The sequence below is a fragment of the Choloepus didactylus genome, chromosome 6 (assembly GCF_015220235.1).
Source record: "Choloepus didactylus isolate mChoDid1 chromosome 6, mChoDid1.pri, whole genome shotgun sequence".
NCBI classification, from domain to species: Eukaryota; Metazoa; Chordata; class Mammalia; order Pilosa; family Megalonychidae; genus Choloepus; species Choloepus didactylus.
Window position 1 is genome coordinate 92,164,654 of NC_051312.1, and position 18,366 is coordinate 92,183,019.

Below are 18,366 nucleotides of genomic sequence, written 5' to 3' on the forward strand. Positions count from 1 at the left end.
TTTACCAGGTGTATCCAGAGGAGTCGTCTCACAAAAGGCTGAACATTAGGACCTTGCAATTTATCGCCATACCTTGACACAGCTACAGGACCAGGACAGAAACACAGAGGAAAGTCTTTCTCCTTCCCAGCCTCATGGGGAAAGAAACAGGTCATATACATGACAAAATAAATGACTAGATAAGGAGGTAGACTCTAAAGAGATCCTGGTGGGCTGGCATGGAAGGGCTTTTGGGGAGGGAGTGAAACTAGAGCTTGTTCCTGATGGAGAAATAACCTGGAAATGCCCAGGGATGGACGGCTGTGAGGTTTAGCAAAAGATCCTGGACTTCGGAGCCCAATAGACCTGAATCGAATTCTGACTTCTCACTAGCTGTGACTTGAGCTAGTCTTTTACAGTTTCCCCCTAAAATGGGGCACTCATATCATCCTTGAAATCTTGTCGTATGGATTAGGGAAACTGTAATTGGCTTGCTCTGTGCTTGGCACATAATAAGTCTCATTAAATGGCTGCTTATGTGGTTGTGGATTTAACACATGGGTAGACCATGTGTATTCATAAAATAAAATGTGAGCCAGTCTGACTGGGGCAGAGTATCTGTGGTGGCATATGGGACATGAGGCCCCAGGCAGCACTGTGTTCTAGAGACAGCTAAGGTCTCGGAGACTTCAGGTTGAGCTCTTGGTCTCATGTCACCAAATAAGTCACTTCCACCTTCTCTAGGCCTCTTTTTCCCTTTTTAAAGTGAGGATGTTGTTCTAAATAAGTATTTCTCTACCCTGATTGCATGTTAGCATCAGCTAGAGACCTTTTAAAAATTCTAATGATATGGCACACTCCAGACCATTTAAATGAGAATCTCTGGGTGTGGAACCCCAAGCATCAGAAATTGTTAAATCTCCTCAGGTAATTCCAATGTGCTCCAAGCTTGAGACCCACTAGACTAGAGAATCTCTAAGGTTATTTTTCATTTGAACATTAGGAAGGTAGAGAAAAGCAAAATGAGAATAAATGAGTATTACATAAATAATTATTATATAATGGCTACTATTTATTGAGTGGTGTCAGACACTTCACCAAGAGCTCTACATGTGAAAATTAATATTCATAATAAACCTAAAGAGTAGGGATTTTACAGATGCAGAAATAAATTCAGAAAGATTTTCATTTGCTCAACACCATGTGGCTAGAGTGTCAGAACTTGAATTTTAACACAGGTCTCCCTGAATCTGATACCAATCAAATGTGGAGGTTTCTCTGCCCGATGTGCTCAAATGACCAATTCCTGAGACACTGGGGTTTCAAAATGAGAAAGTGTTTATTGTTAAGTGTGAAGCAGGAGATCAGATACTTATCACTTAAAAATCTGTCTCAACTGCAGTAACTTTTGATAGTTTTATAGTATCAAAAGATGGGCAGGATTTAGGTTAATGAGCATAATGGCGTGGAATGACGAAATTAGAGATTATCTAATTACTGAGCATGTGCAGACTAATTACATACTACCTTTGTCTAGTAAGATAGTTTAGGTGGGAAGGGTTAGTTCTGGGCTGACTCAGGTTCCTTCATTAATAAACATTAGGGGCTTTCTTTGTGATCATTAAGACTCTAAAGTTGTAAAACGTGATGAAGGGGTATAAGCAGGGCCAGTGATTTTTTACAATCACAAGATAAAGGGTGTATACTTATACTATCATTATCAAAGATCAAAGAGGCTGGGTTAAAGTTAAGTAATTTCAGGTATTTCCTTTTGGTTATTTTACAATATACAAGAAGGTTAGAAAAACATCTGTATAATGATTTGGTAATTGTAATTATTTGTTAATCCTTAAACTCTTAGTTACAAATCCCCAAAGGGAAACTTTTGAGCCCTACATTCTACCATCTTGCATAACTCCCACATGGCATTAGAAATGTATTTTTTAATCCCATTTACTTGGAAGCGAATGGCATGCCTATGAGTGCATGAAATATTCCTGTGAATTTAGAGGTTCTTACTCTATTTCCTGACATATATTTCTGGTTATAATGGGTCAATTTCTAAATGCGGACTATAACTGATACATTACTTTTTATTCAATATTTTTATACTGAAAAAGTTGTCCATGGAGATTGAGTAGCCTCTGAATAAATGAATAAGATGCTGCCATCTTGTGGCATTTTTTTGTAAGGTCAGTGTGTGTCTCCCAACAGTGAGGAGAGAGCGCAGCAGGCAAAAATCTAACCATGCTTGCCACTTTGTCATCCTTCTGTTACCTTCCTACCTGTAACAACATCACAGTCATGTAACGACAGCAACATGAGAAAACAGATGCAACGATAGTCATGAAACAGTCCACACAAGACAGCCTTTACTTCTGACGCCAACTGAAAGTTCAAGGGGTTCCCAAGTCACCCTTGGTTTTGATAATTCCCTAGAAAGACACAGCACTCACCGAAGGCTGTTATACTCTTCGATAAGGTTTGTTACAGGGAAAGGATACAGACTGAAATAAGCCAAAGGAAGAACTGCTTGGGGCAGAGGCCAGGAAAAGTACCCAATGCAGAGTTACCCTTGTCTCCTCCCTGTGGAGTCACGGACAGTGCTACTTTCCTGGCATGGATGTGTGACAAGATGCGTGGAATACGCCAGCCACGGAAGCTTACCCAAACCATGCCAGACTGGAGTCAAGTTCAACAGGGGCTTCCTCCCCAGCTGCTTCTGCCAAGCCCATCCCCTGGGCTGTGGTTTCTCTGGATAGTAGGTAGGGGTGGTGGGAATGTTGTTCATCCTTTCAAGCTTGTCACTAATTAGATGAGGAGGCATTTGGCTACCTTAAGAGAGTCATAGTTACTCCATCGTGTGGGCACAGCTACTCCATGAAGGGAGTCATAGTTACTCCATCATGTGGGCACAGTTGACTGCCCATGTGGCTAATTTCAGTTTCCAGACCCTCAGGAGGTGGAGCAGATAACATGTGACCCAAAGCCCCTACCCTAAATCATATTGTTGTAGCTCAAAGCCCTTTACCTAAAACATAAAACACAGTATTACTATCTGGCTGGCCCAGGGCCCTCAGGCAAACATGACCCCTCTATCAGGTATGACATTCCGAAAGCTTAGAAACTACCTCCCAGAAATGGAGGGTTAAGGTTAAAACCCTCTCAGACAAGGTTAAATTCTTTACTACACAATAGGTAAGAATTGAAGACAAAATAATGAAGTTGCCCTCTCCTAGTATTTACTAGTGAGTAAGTAACCTTTGTAAAGTTACTTAACTTTTCTGGATCTGAAATTTTCTTATCTTTGAAATAGGGACAGTAACATTCATCTTTAGTATTGCTGTAAGACCAAATGAAAAAATACATGTAAAGTTGCTGGCAAATTGTGGGCATTTGACAAATATGAGTTCCTCGTTCTCTTTCCATCTTTCCTGATCCTTCTCCCTTTTTCTCTATTTCTAAGTTCTTTCCACTTAAAATACTCAACTTGATGTTTTCTCTTCACTTTCCTCAGTATGTTCCCCATTGTTCTTTCAGTTTCCTGGTTCAACTTTTTCACTGCTTCACCCACCCACCCCGCACACAGGGGTGTGTACACACACATGTGGATTGACCCTTATCCCCGGCCTGGTAAGCTTTTCTACCTTATCTGAACACTGTCCATTGTCCCTCCACTTTAACATTTGTGCTGTTGTGGGTATTGCAATACAAAACACCTCCCAGTGGATTTTACTGAGCAGTTTTCCCATTACTAACAGTATTCTATGATCCTGTCAGCTGCTGCTCTCAGCTTTTGCATGTCCCTTATCGCTGACCCTTTTTAGTCTTTTTCTTTTTTTTTTTTTTGACTTTTTTTTTACATTTTTTATTGTGAAATGTAACATATATACAGAAAAGTGATAACTTTCAAAGTTCAATTTAACAAGTAGAGAGCAATTTTCAAAATATATTATGGGTTGCAATTCTACAATTGTAGTTATTGCCTTATTGTGGAACATAACATATATGCAGAAAGGTGATAGCTTTCAAAGTACAATTTAATGAGTAGCTACAGAACAAATTTCAAAAAACGTTATGGTAAAATATGGAACGTTTCATGAATTTGTGTGTCATCCTTGCTCAGGGGCCATGCTGATCTTTGTATCATTCCAATTTTAGTATATGTCCCACCAAAGTGAGCACATCCCTGACCCTTTCACTGTGACCGAGGGTTGACCTCACACACACGTCTCACCCCATCCCTGACCTCGTTTCCCACCACTCTCCCCCTTGCTCACCCTGCTCTCCCTCTGGCCTCCCTTTTGCTGCTCCCTTTTCCTGAAAGGTTCCCCCAGATAGCCACATGGTTTGCCACTTCCACAAATTTCCACTCAAATATCACTTTAAAGAGAACTTCCTCAACACTTTATAACTATATATAACCGTATAAAATAACACAAACACACAAAATTCCAGTCATCCTCTACTGCCTTTACCCTGCTTGGTTTTAGTTTATAGCATTTCTTACCATCTGTCATATTATATATTTATTGTTTATTTTCTGACCCCCTGTCCCATGTAGACTCTAAGTACCCTGAAGTCAGGGACTTTATCTGTCCCTAGAACCTAGAACAGTGCCTGGCACAGAATAGGCATTCAATTAATATTTGTTGGGAAAATGAACACACTCTCCAGGTAAGGGAACCAAACCCATCTCTATTTTGACCAAGGGAAATTTTCTGGAACACTAGTTCCCACTTTTGGAAAAGCCACTGGGAAACTTCTGGAAAATGTATATTTCAGGACCCCATCCACAGAGGTCTGAGGTAGGTCAATATGTCAGCATCTTAAAGGACACCCCACGTGAGTCCAGTGCAGGGGTGCTGTCTGAGGCCTCTTTTGAAAAACAGTGCTCTGGGGGAATGGGTTAGCCTAGGCAGGAGTTCACTAGCAGGGCTGCCCTTAGGGCAGGGATTCTCAGCCTCTGTACTGTTGACCTTTTGGGATAATCCTTTGTTGCGGGGGACTGTCCTGTGCATTACAGGATGTTCCACAGCACCCTTGCCTTTACCCACCAGATGCCAGCAGTACCACCCCACAAATTGCAACAACAAAAAGACACTCCAAACAATGTCAAATGTCCCCTGGGGGCAAACAACCCCATCTCCCCTCAATTGAGAACCACTGTCCTCGGGTGTGTGAGGCCTTCATTAAATATGTGTGTGTGTGTGTGTGTGTGTGTGTTATGGAACTGTGTATATAAACAATATGGTTTAAAATATATTATAAATTCATGAGCTAATGTTAGGTATAGCAGTGTATTGATAGAGATTTATAATAATGGGCCAAGAAGGGGAATTTATATATTTGTTTATTGTCTGGTCAGTGAATGTGAAGAGTCTTTGTAGTATAGTGTCCAGGAATCATTTCTTCCTGTTTGGGGGTCCAGGAACCATCTCTTTATGTTCCTTCTTGTCAAACATACAATTCCAGGCTAATTTCATATCTCCCACTCGTGAAAAAGTAGCAACGCTGTTCTGACACACAATGCCATGACTCTTTGGATCATGTTTGCATTGAAACAATGCAGATCTTCTTGCCTCTGCTGATTTCTAAAACCATTTAGTCATGATACCTTGACACTGCATCCTCCATCATGCTGCCCATGCTTCCAATCATGAAGTTGTAGTTGTGCTTCATTGATGATGATCACAAATGCAGGTTTTACCTAGAGTCTGTTGAGACACGTAGATGATCATTCGTTTCCTGGTCACATTAAATTACCGTTTGGGATTTCATAGCATAAACACATAAACACATCTTCCAACCACATTTTCTCTTGCACTCTGTTTTTTTAATTCATTTTTATTGAGATATATTCACACACCATGCAGTCATACAAAACAAAGCGCACATTCAGTTGTCCACAGCACTACCACACAGCTGTGCATCCATCACCAAAATTAATTTTTGACATTTTCATTACCACACACACAAAAACAACAAGAATAAAAACCAAAGTGTAGAAGAACAACCAAAGCAAAAAAGAACACTGGGTGCCCTTCTTTCTTCTCCACCCCCCCCACCCCCATTTTTCTACTCCTCCATCCATAAACTGGACAAAGGGGAGTGTGATCCATATGGCTTTCCCAATCACATGGTCACCCCTCATATACTACATTTTTATACAATTGTCTACAAGATTCATGGGTTTTGGGTTGTAGTTTGATAGTTTCAGGTATTTACTGCTAGCTATTCCAATTCATTAGAACCTAAAAAGGGTTGTCTATATTGTGCATAAGAGTGCCCACAAGAGTGACCTCTCGGCTCCTCTTGGAATCTCTCTGCCACTGAAGCCTATTTAATTTCCTTTCACATCCCCCCTTTGGTCAAGAAGATGTTCTCCATCACATGATGCCGGGTTTAGATTCCTCTCCGGCAGCCACATTCCACGCTGCCAGGGAGATTCACTCCCCAGGGCATCAGATCCCACGTAGTGGGGAGGGCAGTGATTTCACCTGCCAAGTTGGCTTAGCTAGAGAGAGAGGGCCACATCTGAGCAACAAAGAGGCATTTGGGAGGAGGCTCCTAGGCACAATTATAGGGAGGCCTAGCCTCTCCCTTGCAGCAACAGTCTTGCCAAGGTCAAGTCCCGTGGTAGAGGGCTCAGCCCATCAAACTGCCAGTGTGACCACATCAGCAACCATCGAGGTGGGGAAGCCCAACACCCCCGCATTTTCCACCAGCTCCTCAAGGGGGATCTGCATATTTTTTTCATTTTTTTTTTAAATTAACTCTTTTTTTAAAAATTAACTATATAAAAAAATTTTTTTAAAGATATACAATAAAAAAAATTTCAAAGAAACATAACAAGGGAGCAAGAAAAAGACAACTAACCCAAAACAACTACTTTAGCAACATTTCTGTGAACTTCTTCCTACCATACCCACCAGAAATCTACAAACCATGGACATTCCTGGGCATTCCCAGAACGCCAAACTCACCTACAATAGCCTATCTGTTCCTACTGGGCCATCTTTCCCCTTTCATTAATCGCTCTCCATCGCTAGCTCCCCCACACTCCACACCATAAACCATCTATTTTAGGAGTGTGTTGTTTAACCTCCAGGTGTTTGTGAATTTTCTAAGTCTCTGATGGTTATTGACTTCTTTTTTTTTTTTTTTATTTTGAAATAAATTCAAAGTTACATGAATAGTTGCAAAAACAATACTAGCTCCATACACAGAATTCCATCATACCCTGACACCCCTCCCCCGATAGCTCAATTCACCAACTTTAACATGCTGTCACATCACTATTTCTTTCCCTCCCTATCATCCATCATATATTTCTCTGTCTTCTGAATATATGAGAGTTAGCTGCACACATCCTTGAACATACACTATAATTCACGTATGTACTTCCCATGAACAAGAACATTCTTTTATGTAATTCCATTAAGCACAGCTAAGAAGTATAAGAGATTCAACAATGATACAATGCTTACATTCTATATTTCCTTTTCTTTATGTCTCAACTGTGTCCCTTCGAGCCACCTGTCCTCCACCCTCCAATCCCATCCAAGTTCATCCTTAGCATTCAATTGTCTAGTTAGACTGTGTTTTTTTTTTTTTTCTTTTTTCAATTGTGGAAACATATATACAGCCTAAATCTTACTATTCCACCCCTTTCCTAGCCTTCCATTAGTGGGATTAATCACATTTAGAATGATGTTATGCTCTTTCCCACCATCCATTACTAGAAATTTCCCCTCACCTCAAACAGCAACCCTACACTCCTTTCTTAACTTCCCATTTCCCCTTCCCCCTTTTCTCTTAACCCAAACTCTACTTTTCATCTCTATGGTTATATTCTCTGATAATTTCTTTGTGTTTACTGTGGGGCTTAAAATTAACCTCTTAAATCCCTATCAATCTTGTTTTTCTTTGATACCACCTTCACTTCAATAGGGCACGTAAACTATGTTCCTATGCTCCTTCATTCCCCCACCTTTATATAGTTGTCTAAAATTACATATTTTACATTGAGTTCAAAACCATTGATTTGTCCTTAGAGTTTGTGTATTTTTTATCATGTAGGAAGTAAATAGTGGAGTTATAGTTAAAAAATTATTGGCTTCTATTTGTATTCCATTGTGTTTGGAGAATGTTCTTTGAGTATATTCAATTTTTTTTTTTTAATTTCTTGAGGCTTGTTTTATGTCCCAGCTTATGGTCCCTTCTGGGGAAAGATCTGTGATCACTAGAGAAAAATGAGTGTCCTGGTGATTTGGGATGTAAGGTACTATATATGTCTGTTAAAATTCTCTATATCTCTTTCTCCTTTCTTTGTCTCTCTGTTGGTAGGGCTTCCTTTAGTATCTGAAGTAGGGCAGGTCTTTTATTGGCAAAGTCTCTCAGCATTTGTTTGTCTGTGAAAAATTTAAGCTCTCCCTCAAATTTGAAGGAGAGTTTTGCTGGATAAAGTATTCTTGGCTGGAAATTTTTCTCTCTCAGAGTTTTAAATATGTCATGCCACTGCCTTCTCGCCTCCATAGTGGCCACTGAGTAGTCACTACTTAGTCTTATATTGTTTCCTTTGTATGTGGTGAATTGCTTTTCTCTTGCTGCTTTCAGAACTTGCTCCTTCTCTTCAGTATTTGAGAGTCTGATCAGAATATGTCTTGGGGTGGGTTTATTTGGATTTATTCTATTTGGAGTTCGCTAGGCATTTATGCTTTGTGTGTTTATATTGTGTAGAAGGTTGGGGAAGTTTTCCCCAACAATTTCTTTGAATACTTTCTAGACCTTTACCCGTCTCTTCCCCTTCTGGGACACCAATGAATCTTAAGGGACATTTTATTTTATCTGTCATATCCCTGAGATCCATTGTGATTTTTTTCAATTTTTTTCTCCATTCTTTCTTTTGTTCTTTCATTTTCTGTTCTGTGGATTTCTAGGACACTGAGATGTTGTTCAGCTTCCTCTAGTCTTGTATTGTGAATATCCAGAGTCTTTCTAATTTGGCCAACAGTTTCATTTCCATAAGATTTTCTATTTTTTTATTTACTCTTGCAATGTCTTCTTTATGCTCTTCTAGGGTCTTTTTTTATGGTGCTTATATCATGGGCCATGGTCCTCTTGATGTCCTTTAAATCTTTTGCCATGTTTTTGTTCTTTGATTGTAGTTCTTTAATTAATTTTGTGAGGTATAATGTTTCTTCCGAAATCTTGATTTGTGTGTTTGGAGCTGGATTCTCCGTATCATCTGGTTTTATCATATGCATTAAGATTTTCTGTTGTTTTTGGCCTCTTGGCATTTGTTTTGCTTGATAGGGTTCTTTCAAGTTGTATCAAAAAAAAAAGTATATCAATCTAATTTTTCAGAGACACAGTTTGGTGACGTACACTTTCTCTAAGTAACCAGCAGATGGCATCTGTGAGCCACCTACATCCCTCCAGTCAGTTCTCAACCTTTTTTCCCGTGTAGTGTGGGGAAATGATTCTTGTGTGTTCAGTTGGAGAGCTCAGCCTGGGCGCGCCGCTGGAGTCGCCCACCCTGAATGTGGGGTGCACACACAGGTGGTCAGGGAGGAAGGGCAGCTCTCTCTCAGTGTCCCATAAACCACTGGACTTGGCGTAGCGCCCCTGGGTTCTCCGAGCGGATCTCCCCTCCCAGCTGCGACCCTCCCTCAGCCGAGCGAGATGCCGTGCTATGTCATCAGTGTGTGCCGTCCCTCTAGGGAAGCCCTGGGCCACTTGGCTGTGCCGCGGGGCTCTCAGCTCGTTTCAGAATGCAGAATGTGTGAGGCTGTCTTTACTGCAACACCCTGTGGGCTGAGAGCAGCTGAGGTTTTCTCCACAGAGAGAGAGCGAGAGACAGAATATTTCCCCCGATTCTCCCAAGGTCAGTTGTCACCAAAAGCCTCTGTCTGCTTGTTGAGGATTCACTGTCTGTATTGAGCAGTTATTATTAAAAGCTCACTTGGAGCTGGGCTGAGAAAGTGCATGGCACGGCTTCCGTGGGTGGGGGGGCTCCCGGCTCTAGGTTCTCGGCTCTCAGCGCGGGTCCGCAATTTTACTTACAGATTTTATGCTGTGATCTCGGGCATTCCTCCCAATTCATGTCGGTGGAAGTTGAGTGTACTGTCACGTTTGTCTCCCCGCTACCATTCCAGGTTATTTACTGGTTTTTTGTTCATTTATGAATTGTTCTGGGGGAGACTAAGTCATCCACTTCTTTCTATGCCACCATCTTCTCAGAATCCGGTTATTGACTTCTAATTGTATTCCATTGTGGTCAGAGAATGTGCTTTGAATACTCTCATTTTTTTTTAATTTATTAAGGCTTGTTTTATGTCCCAGCATATGGTCTATTCTGGAGAAAGTTCTGTGATCACTAGAGAAGAATGTGTATCCTGGTGATTTGGGATGTAATGTTCTATATATGTCTGTTAAATCCAATTCATTTATCAGATTGTTCAGGTTTTCAATTTCCTTATTGATCTTCTGTCTGGTTGATCTATCTATAGGAGAGAGTGATGTGTTGAAGTCTCCCACAATTATTGTGGAACCATCCATTGCTTCCTTTAGTTTTGCCAGTGTTTGTCTCATGTATTTTGTGGCACCTTGATTGGGTGCATAAACATTTATGATTGTTATTTCTTCTTGTTGAATTGCCCTTTTTACTAGTATGTAGTGGCCTTCTTTGTCTCTCATAACATCCTTGCATTTAAAGTCTGTTTTATCTGAGATTAATATTGCTACTCCTGCTTTCTTTTGGCTGTATCTTGCATGAAATATTTTTTTCCATCCTTTCACTTTCAATTTTTGTGTCCCTGTTTCTAAGATGAGTCTCTTGCATGCAACATATTGATGGTTCATATTTTTTGATACATTCTGCCAATGTATATCTTTTAACTGGGGAGTTTAATCCATTTACATTCAATGTTATTACTTTGTGGGCATTTCTTGAATCAGCCATCCTATCCTCTGGTTTATGTTTGTCAGATATAGTTTTTCCCTCTCTCTCTTATTGTCCTTTAATGAACCAATATTGAATCTCTTTAGTACTGAAGCTTTCTCTATATCTCTCTCTCCTTTCTTTGTTTGTCTGTCAGTAGGGCTCCCTTTAGCATCTGAAGTAGGGAAGGTCTTTTATTAGCAAAATCTCTCAGCATTTGTTTGTCTGTGAAAAATTTAAGCTCTCCCTCAAATTTGAAGGAGAGCTTTGCTGGATAAAGTATTCTTGGTTGGAAATTTTTCTCTCTCAGAATTTTAAATTTGTCATGCCACTGCCTTCTCGCATCCATGGTGGCCGCTGAGTAGTCACTACTTAGACTTATGTTGTTTCCTTTGTATGTGGTGAATTGCTTTTCTCTTGCTGCTTTCAGAACTTGCTCCTTCTCTTCAGTATTTGACAGTGTGATCAGAATATGTCTTGGAATGGGTTTATTTGGATTTATTCTATTTGGAATTCACTGGGCATTTATGCTTTGTGTATTTATATTGTGTAGAAGGTTTGGAAAGTTGTCCCCAACAATTTCTTTGAATACTCTTTCTAGACTTATACCCTTCTCTTCCCCTTCTGAGGCACCAAAGAGTCTTATATTTGGATGTTTTATTTTATCTATCATATCCCTGAGGTCCGTTCCAATTTTTTCAATTTTTTCCCCATTCTTTCTTTTGTTCTTTCATTTTCTGTTCTGTGGTCCTCAAGGTAACTGATTCATTGTTCAGCTTCCTCTAGTCTTGTACTACGAGTATCCAGAATCTTTTTAATTTAGTCAGCAGTTTCTTTTATTTCCATAAGACCATATATTTTTTTGTTTACTCTTGCAATTTCTTCTTTATGCTCTTCTAGGATCTTCTTCATGTCCTTTATATCTTTTGCCATGCTCTCGTTGCTTGTCTTTAGTTCTTTGATTAATTGCTCCAAGTACTGTGCCTCCTCTAATCTTTAGATTTGGGTGTTTGGGTTTGGGTTATCCATATCGTCTGTTTTTTTCATATGCTTTAAAATTTTCTGTTGCTTTTGGCCTCTTGGCATTTGCTTTATTTGATAGCGTTCTTTTAGGATATGCAGGATTATTCAAAGACTAATCTCTGATTTGTTAGATCTACAGCTTGGTGGCATATACTTTCTCTAACTAACCTGCAGATGAGATCCACAAGTCACCTATTCCCCTCAAGTCAGTTCTCCCCAATTTTGTCTTTGTGGTGTGTGGGGATCTGATTCTTGTGGGGTCCAATTGGTGCACCAAGTTTGGGTGAGTTGTTGGTGCTGTCCGCTGTGAATATGGGGCGTGTGTCTGAGCGATTAGGGAAGGAGGGCAGCTTTAATAATCAAACCTCCCAGGTGTTCCTGGAGATTTAAGACTGTTGAAAGAGTCTAAGCCTTCATTTCAGTCTCACCACAGATTGTCTCTGCTGCTGACCCACAAGTCCTTGGTATTGGCATATGGTCCCTGGGATTTCCGAGTGGGTCCCTCTTCCAAGCTGTGCCCTTCTAGGGCCTCTGCTGAAGGAAGGTTGTGCTACATCACAAGTGCACACCATCCTTCAAGGGAAGTTCTGGGCCGCCGGGCCATGTAGGTGCATTCCCAGCCTGCTGTAAGGATGGCTGTATGGGGCGTGTTAATTTCCCTCTTTTTGCACAGCTCTGCCTTCTCAGCTCTGGGACAATTAGCTGTGGGTGCGCGAAAGGCTATTGTCCATGCCCGATGTTGTGACGTGTGTGCGTATTGCTAGAAACAGTTCCTGTCACACTGGGTTTTTTGGCGTGGCTCTGGGCTGTGGCACCAGCGCGGGCAGGAGTGTTCTCAGCCCACCAGGAAGATGGCTGCAAGGAGCATGGTTATTTTCCCCTTTTGGCTCACCTCTGCCTTCCTCGCACCGAGACAATTAGCAGTGGGTGTGTGAAAGGCTATCTTCCATGCCAGATATTTAGGCATTCGCACAGCCCGTTCCTGCCGCACTTCACTGTGTAGTTCTCACTGCCGTATCTGCAGCCACTTTTGGGGTTTTTAAAAAAGAACTAGCCTGCCTCCAAGCACCAACCCACATTTTCCCCACATCTCAGTGTGGCTACCAGGTATTCAGCAAGCTTACTGACTCATTTCAGAACACAGACTCCCAGTTTCACCAAGTGCATGGTCCTTGTGGATTTAGCAGAACTTGCCCAGCTGGTGCATCACTGGAACTGGTGTTCTGGGTCATTTTTTGGCTTTTATCTAGTATTTTTCACAGAGGTGTTTTTTTGCCCTGTCTCTCCTAGCCGCCATCTTAGGTTCTCCACCTATCTTGCACTCTTTAAGTAGCAATCACTGCATTCTTAGAATGTGATCTCTTTCAATGTTGATCATAGCTCTTCCTTCCATCAGTGAAGAGAATAGATGAGTGGCCCATTGGCATAAGGAATGTTCATTGTCTGTCAAGACTTAAAGCCAACCCGAGGGAGCACAAAATCACCAAATTGATTGGAGGCAAGAGATCAGTCCATTTGAAGGGTCTATTGATGTTGCCAAGCAGCAGTTTCAAAAGCTTTCAGAGGAGCTAAGTGCAATGATGCTTGGATGACTGTCTGACAAGAGGCGTGGACCTTGCAGAGGGAGTGAGGTGACTGCCCTGGATGCCAGCAGTAGGGGTCATACAGGGTGGAAGATGCCTGCCCCTACAATTGTCACCCTTGGGTACTATAAATAGGAGGTGCCATCATGGTCAGAACACAGAAGAGTAAGAGTCAATGCACCCATGACTACCATAGGACTGTACAACACAAACAGTGAACCCTAATGTAAAATAAGTACTATAGTTAATAGTTTGATTATAATAATATTCTTTTAACAACTTCTATATTTTAAAAAATGTATGAAAAAGAGTCAATGCGTAGGCCCACATGTTCAGCTCAAGCCCAAAGTTCAGCTCATCCTGTACCTGATTGAGCCACACAAAATCTGTGTCAGTACCATCCTGGTGGACCAGTATCACATGATCCTTCAAAAGAAATATTGCACTGGCCAGCAGAAGGTCCACTCACCAGGTCATTTTTTTGGCTCTTGGATACCCCCATAGGCACAAGTCTGAGAGCTCCTCGGGACATCTTGTTGACCTATCCAATGAGAAGAAGGTTGGAGAGCACCTGAAGGGGAGAAAGTGGATCCAGGGCCTATGTGAGTCCTGGTCTGGAGAACACTACTGGCCCTGGCCTGTCCTGGCCAACAAAGAGGAACTTAGAAAATTTCAAGGAAGGCCTTTTAAAGCAGGGTAGAATGTTGGCAGGGCCCTCTGGCCCAGGTCAAGGCAGTAATTCATCAAAGAAAAGATGAATGAATCAATTGCTTCTTTTTTTTTTTTTTTCCAATTGCTTCTCAAAGTGATTTTCTATAGGAGAACAAGGTTCTCCTATGGGCCCTCTGTATTAGACTATTCCTGGAAATAGATCGATTATTATGTGCTAACCAGTGATAACACATATAAAATAAATCTACAGAAACTTATTTTTCATTCTTGCTGCTGCTATTCCTTAGTACTTAATTGTGGAGGCCCAGGGCCCACCTCCCCTCCATAGTGATTTCACATAGCCACCTCCTTGACCAGGACAGATGTCAAAAGTCATCAGATCTCCACAGGAAGGAAAAAAATGTGTTGTTAACAAAGCACTGAAACTCCCCTCTCCTGATCACTATTGATAATAATCTCCACATCTTTGTGTCACAAGACACTGACAAAACTCTGTTCTTACACCCTCCTTGTCCTAACCCTTAGAAACCACCTTCTGGCACCCCCTGCTTTTGCGGAATGCTAACTTCCATGTTTCCTGGCCCGTGGCCGCTGTGGAACCATGACTCCCTTATTAAACTCATGTCTGACTTTGTGCCTGGCATGTTCTTGGTCCTAGGGCTAAGCTGGGTTGTGACAATTGGCAAGCACAGCCAGCTGGATCTAAGAGCTGCTGGCCATAGCAGGCATGAATTCTATAGGAAGGGAGAGTCCATGGTGGGGGGGGGGTGTCCCAAATTGTCCCATATGATCCATGTGGGGAGGGGTGGCTGCCCTTCTAGGTGAATGGGGACTGCCACAAGAGTATGAGGATGCCCTGAAAACTCCGGCGGAGTTGCAAAGTGCTTTTCAACAGATAGCACACCGCTGTTTAAAAGAGAAAGGAAAACTAGAGAGAGAGATGTGCCTTGCCCTGGCTGAAATGAAGGACTCTCCGACTGCTTGCTCTGAGTGGATGATCAGCTAGAGGCTCTGGCATGCAGATATGCAGGAGTCAAAGCCTGTAAGTTGCCTTGTGCTCCAGTCCAGAGAATTTTAGCTACTTCCAGGATAGAACCCCAAAGCATGGGACCCCATAGACTCCTCCTTGGAAGAGAAAGGAGAGGAAGAATGGGAACCTTTTGGCTGAATTAAAAAAAAAAAAAAAAAAACTGGAAATATTTTGGTTAAGAGCCTATGAGAAAAACATTTATTTCTATAACACAATCTGACCTCAATATGATTTAAAATCAAGAAAGAAATGGCTCTATGGAAAGTGTTACCAGACCAAGGTGGTGGATTCTCTTGCCCAATGTGCTCAAATGACCAATTTCTGAGACACTGGGACTTCAAAGAGAGAAAGAGTTTTATTGCTAGGCGTGAAGCAGGAGAGCAGATGGCCTGTCAGTCCAAAATTTGTCTCCCCAAACTGCAACAATTCTGATAGTTTTGTATTATCAAAAGATGGGCAGGTTTTAGGATAATGAGTACAATGGCCCCAGATGATGTAATTAGAAGTGATCTAATTATTGCAGATTCATTACATGCTTAGTCACAGAATGTGTGTAAGAAAATAGCAGCCTTAATATGATGATGGGCATGATTTTTAGTATTCTAATGAGGTATAGGTGACTTGTAGTTAAAGTCTAAGCTACTGCACATGTCAGGCAGGCCAATTTTGGTTAGATCCAGCTTCAGTTATCCGGATAACTTTGGACTTGGGATGGGTTCATTCTGGGCTGACCCAAGACCCTTCATTAATAAACATTAGGGGCTGACTTTGGTGATCATAAAAATTTAAAGTAAAAAAACCTGGATAAATGGGTACAAGTGAAGTTTCCTCACAAGGTTTTTACAATCAAAAGGGCACAAGATAAAGGCTATACAATCATTATCAGAGATCAAAGCAGCTGGATTATGGTTCAGGTTTCAGATATTTCCCTCTGTCTATTCTAATATACCAGAAAGTAAAAAGGAATATCTATATGATGATTCAGGAATCATAATCAGTCCTCAAATCCCAACTTCTTGGTTACAATAGAACAAGGTATGAACTTGGCAGGTGAAATCACTGCCCTCCCCCCTACATGGGATCAGACACCCAGGGAGTGAATCTCCTTGGCAATGTGGAATATGACTCTCAGGGAGGAATCGAGACCCAGCATTGTGGGATGGAGAAAATTTTCTTGACCTAAAGGGGGATGTGAAAGGAAACAAAATAAGCTTCAGTAGCAGAAAGATTCCAAAAGGAGCCGTGAGGTCACTCTGGTGGGCACTCTTACACACAATATAGACAACCCTTTTTAGGTTCTAATGAATTGGGGTAGCTGGTGGTGGATACCTGAAACTATCAAACTACAACCCAGAACCCATGAATCTTGAAGATGATTGCATAATAATGTAGTTTATGAGGGGTGACAATGTGAATGGGAAAGCCATATGGACCACACTCCCCTTTGTCCAGTGTATGGATGGATGAGTAGAAAAATGGGGGTGGGGGAAGGCACCCAGTGTTCTTTTTTACCTTAATTGCTCTTTTTTCATTTTAATTTTTATTATGGTTGTTTTTGTGTGTGTGGTAATTAAAATGTTCAAAAATTAATTTTGGTGATGAATGCACAACTATATAATGGCACTGTGAACAACTGTATACCTTGTACTCATGGTATGTGAATATATCTCAATAAAATTGAATTTTAAAAAAAGAACATGGTATTAGAATTGTTCTGAAAAAGGGTAAAAATGGGATGAAATGATGTATATTCAATCCTCTATTTGCCCCTCTCAAAAGTATTTCTGTTTCTTGTGACTAACTTTCTATTTGGGTCTTATCTGCCTGTTCAATGTATTGTTGTCTTGGTCTGCTTGTTTAATGTACATTCTTATACCTCTGGATGGTAATAACAAATTAACAAAAATTCTTAAAGAGCTCTATTTGAATTGCTTAAAAATAAATAAATGCTTTTATATACATATTAGTACCCTGGAGTCCCAAAAGAAAAAACAAACAAACAAACAAACAAACAAACAAAAACCGGAGGCGGGGCAAGATGGCAGACTGGTGAGCTGTATGTTTTAGTTACTCCTCCAGGAAAGTAGGTAGAAAGCCAGGAACTGCGTGGACTGGACACCACAGAGCAATCTGACTTTGGGCATACTTCATACAACACTCATGAAAACGTGGAACTGCTGAGATCAGCGAAATCTGTAAGTTTTTGCGGCCAGGGGACCCGCGCCCCTCCCTGCCAGGCTCAGTCCCGGGGGAGGAGGGGCTGTCAGCTCCGGGAAGGAGAAGGGAGAACTGCAGTGGCAGCTCTTATCAGAAACTCATTCTACTGATCCAAACTCCAAACATAGATAGACTGAGACCAGACACCAGAGAATCTGAGAGCAGCCAGCCCAGCAGAGAGGAGACAGGCATAGAAAAAAAACAACACAAAAAACTCCAAAATAAAAGCGGAAGATTTTTGGAGTTCTGGTGAACATAGAAAGGGGAAGGGCCCTGAGGCGCATATGCAAATCCCGAAGAAAAGCTGATCTCTCTGCCCTGTGGACCTTTCCTTAATGGCCCTGGTTGCTTTGTCTCTTAGCATTTCAATAACCCATTAGATCTCTGAGGAGGGCCCGTTTTTTTTTTCGTTTTTTTTTTTTTAATCCTTTTTTCTTTTTCTAAAACAATTACTCTAAGAAGCCCAATACAGAAAGCTTCAAAGACTTGCTATTTGGGCAGGTCAAGTCAAGAGCAGAACTAGGAGAGCTCTGAGACAAAACGCAATAATCCAGTGGCTGAGAAAATTCACTAAACACCACAACTTCCCAAGAAAAGGGGGGTGTCCACTCACAGCCATCATCCTGGTGAACAGGAAACACTCCTCCCCATCGCCAGCCCCATAGCCCAGAACTGCCCCAGACAACCCAGTGTGATGGAAGTGCTTCAAATAACAGGCACACTCCACAAAACTGGGCATGGACATTAGCCTTCCCTGCAACCTCAGCTGATTGTCCCAGAGTTGGGAAGGTAGAGCAGTGTGAATTAACAAAGCCCCTTCAGCCATCATTTCAGCAGACTGGGAGCCTCCCTACACAGCCCAGCAGCCCAGAACTGCCCTGGGGGGCACTCACCTGTGACATAGCACAGTCATCCCT

The 18,366-nt window shown here is 41.5% G+C and overlaps 1 non-coding gene across 1 annotated transcript; it reads right to left on the reverse strand.

Moving 5' to 3' along the window:
* Positions 1 to 4,060: 4,060 nt before the first annotated feature.
* Positions 4,061 to 4,162, reverse strand: LOC119538986. Its single transcript, XR_005217761.1, has one exon. It is a non-coding gene; the product is annotated as a U6 spliceosomal RNA (small nuclear RNA).
* Between the last annotated feature and the right edge of the window lie 14,204 nt (positions 4,163 to 18,366).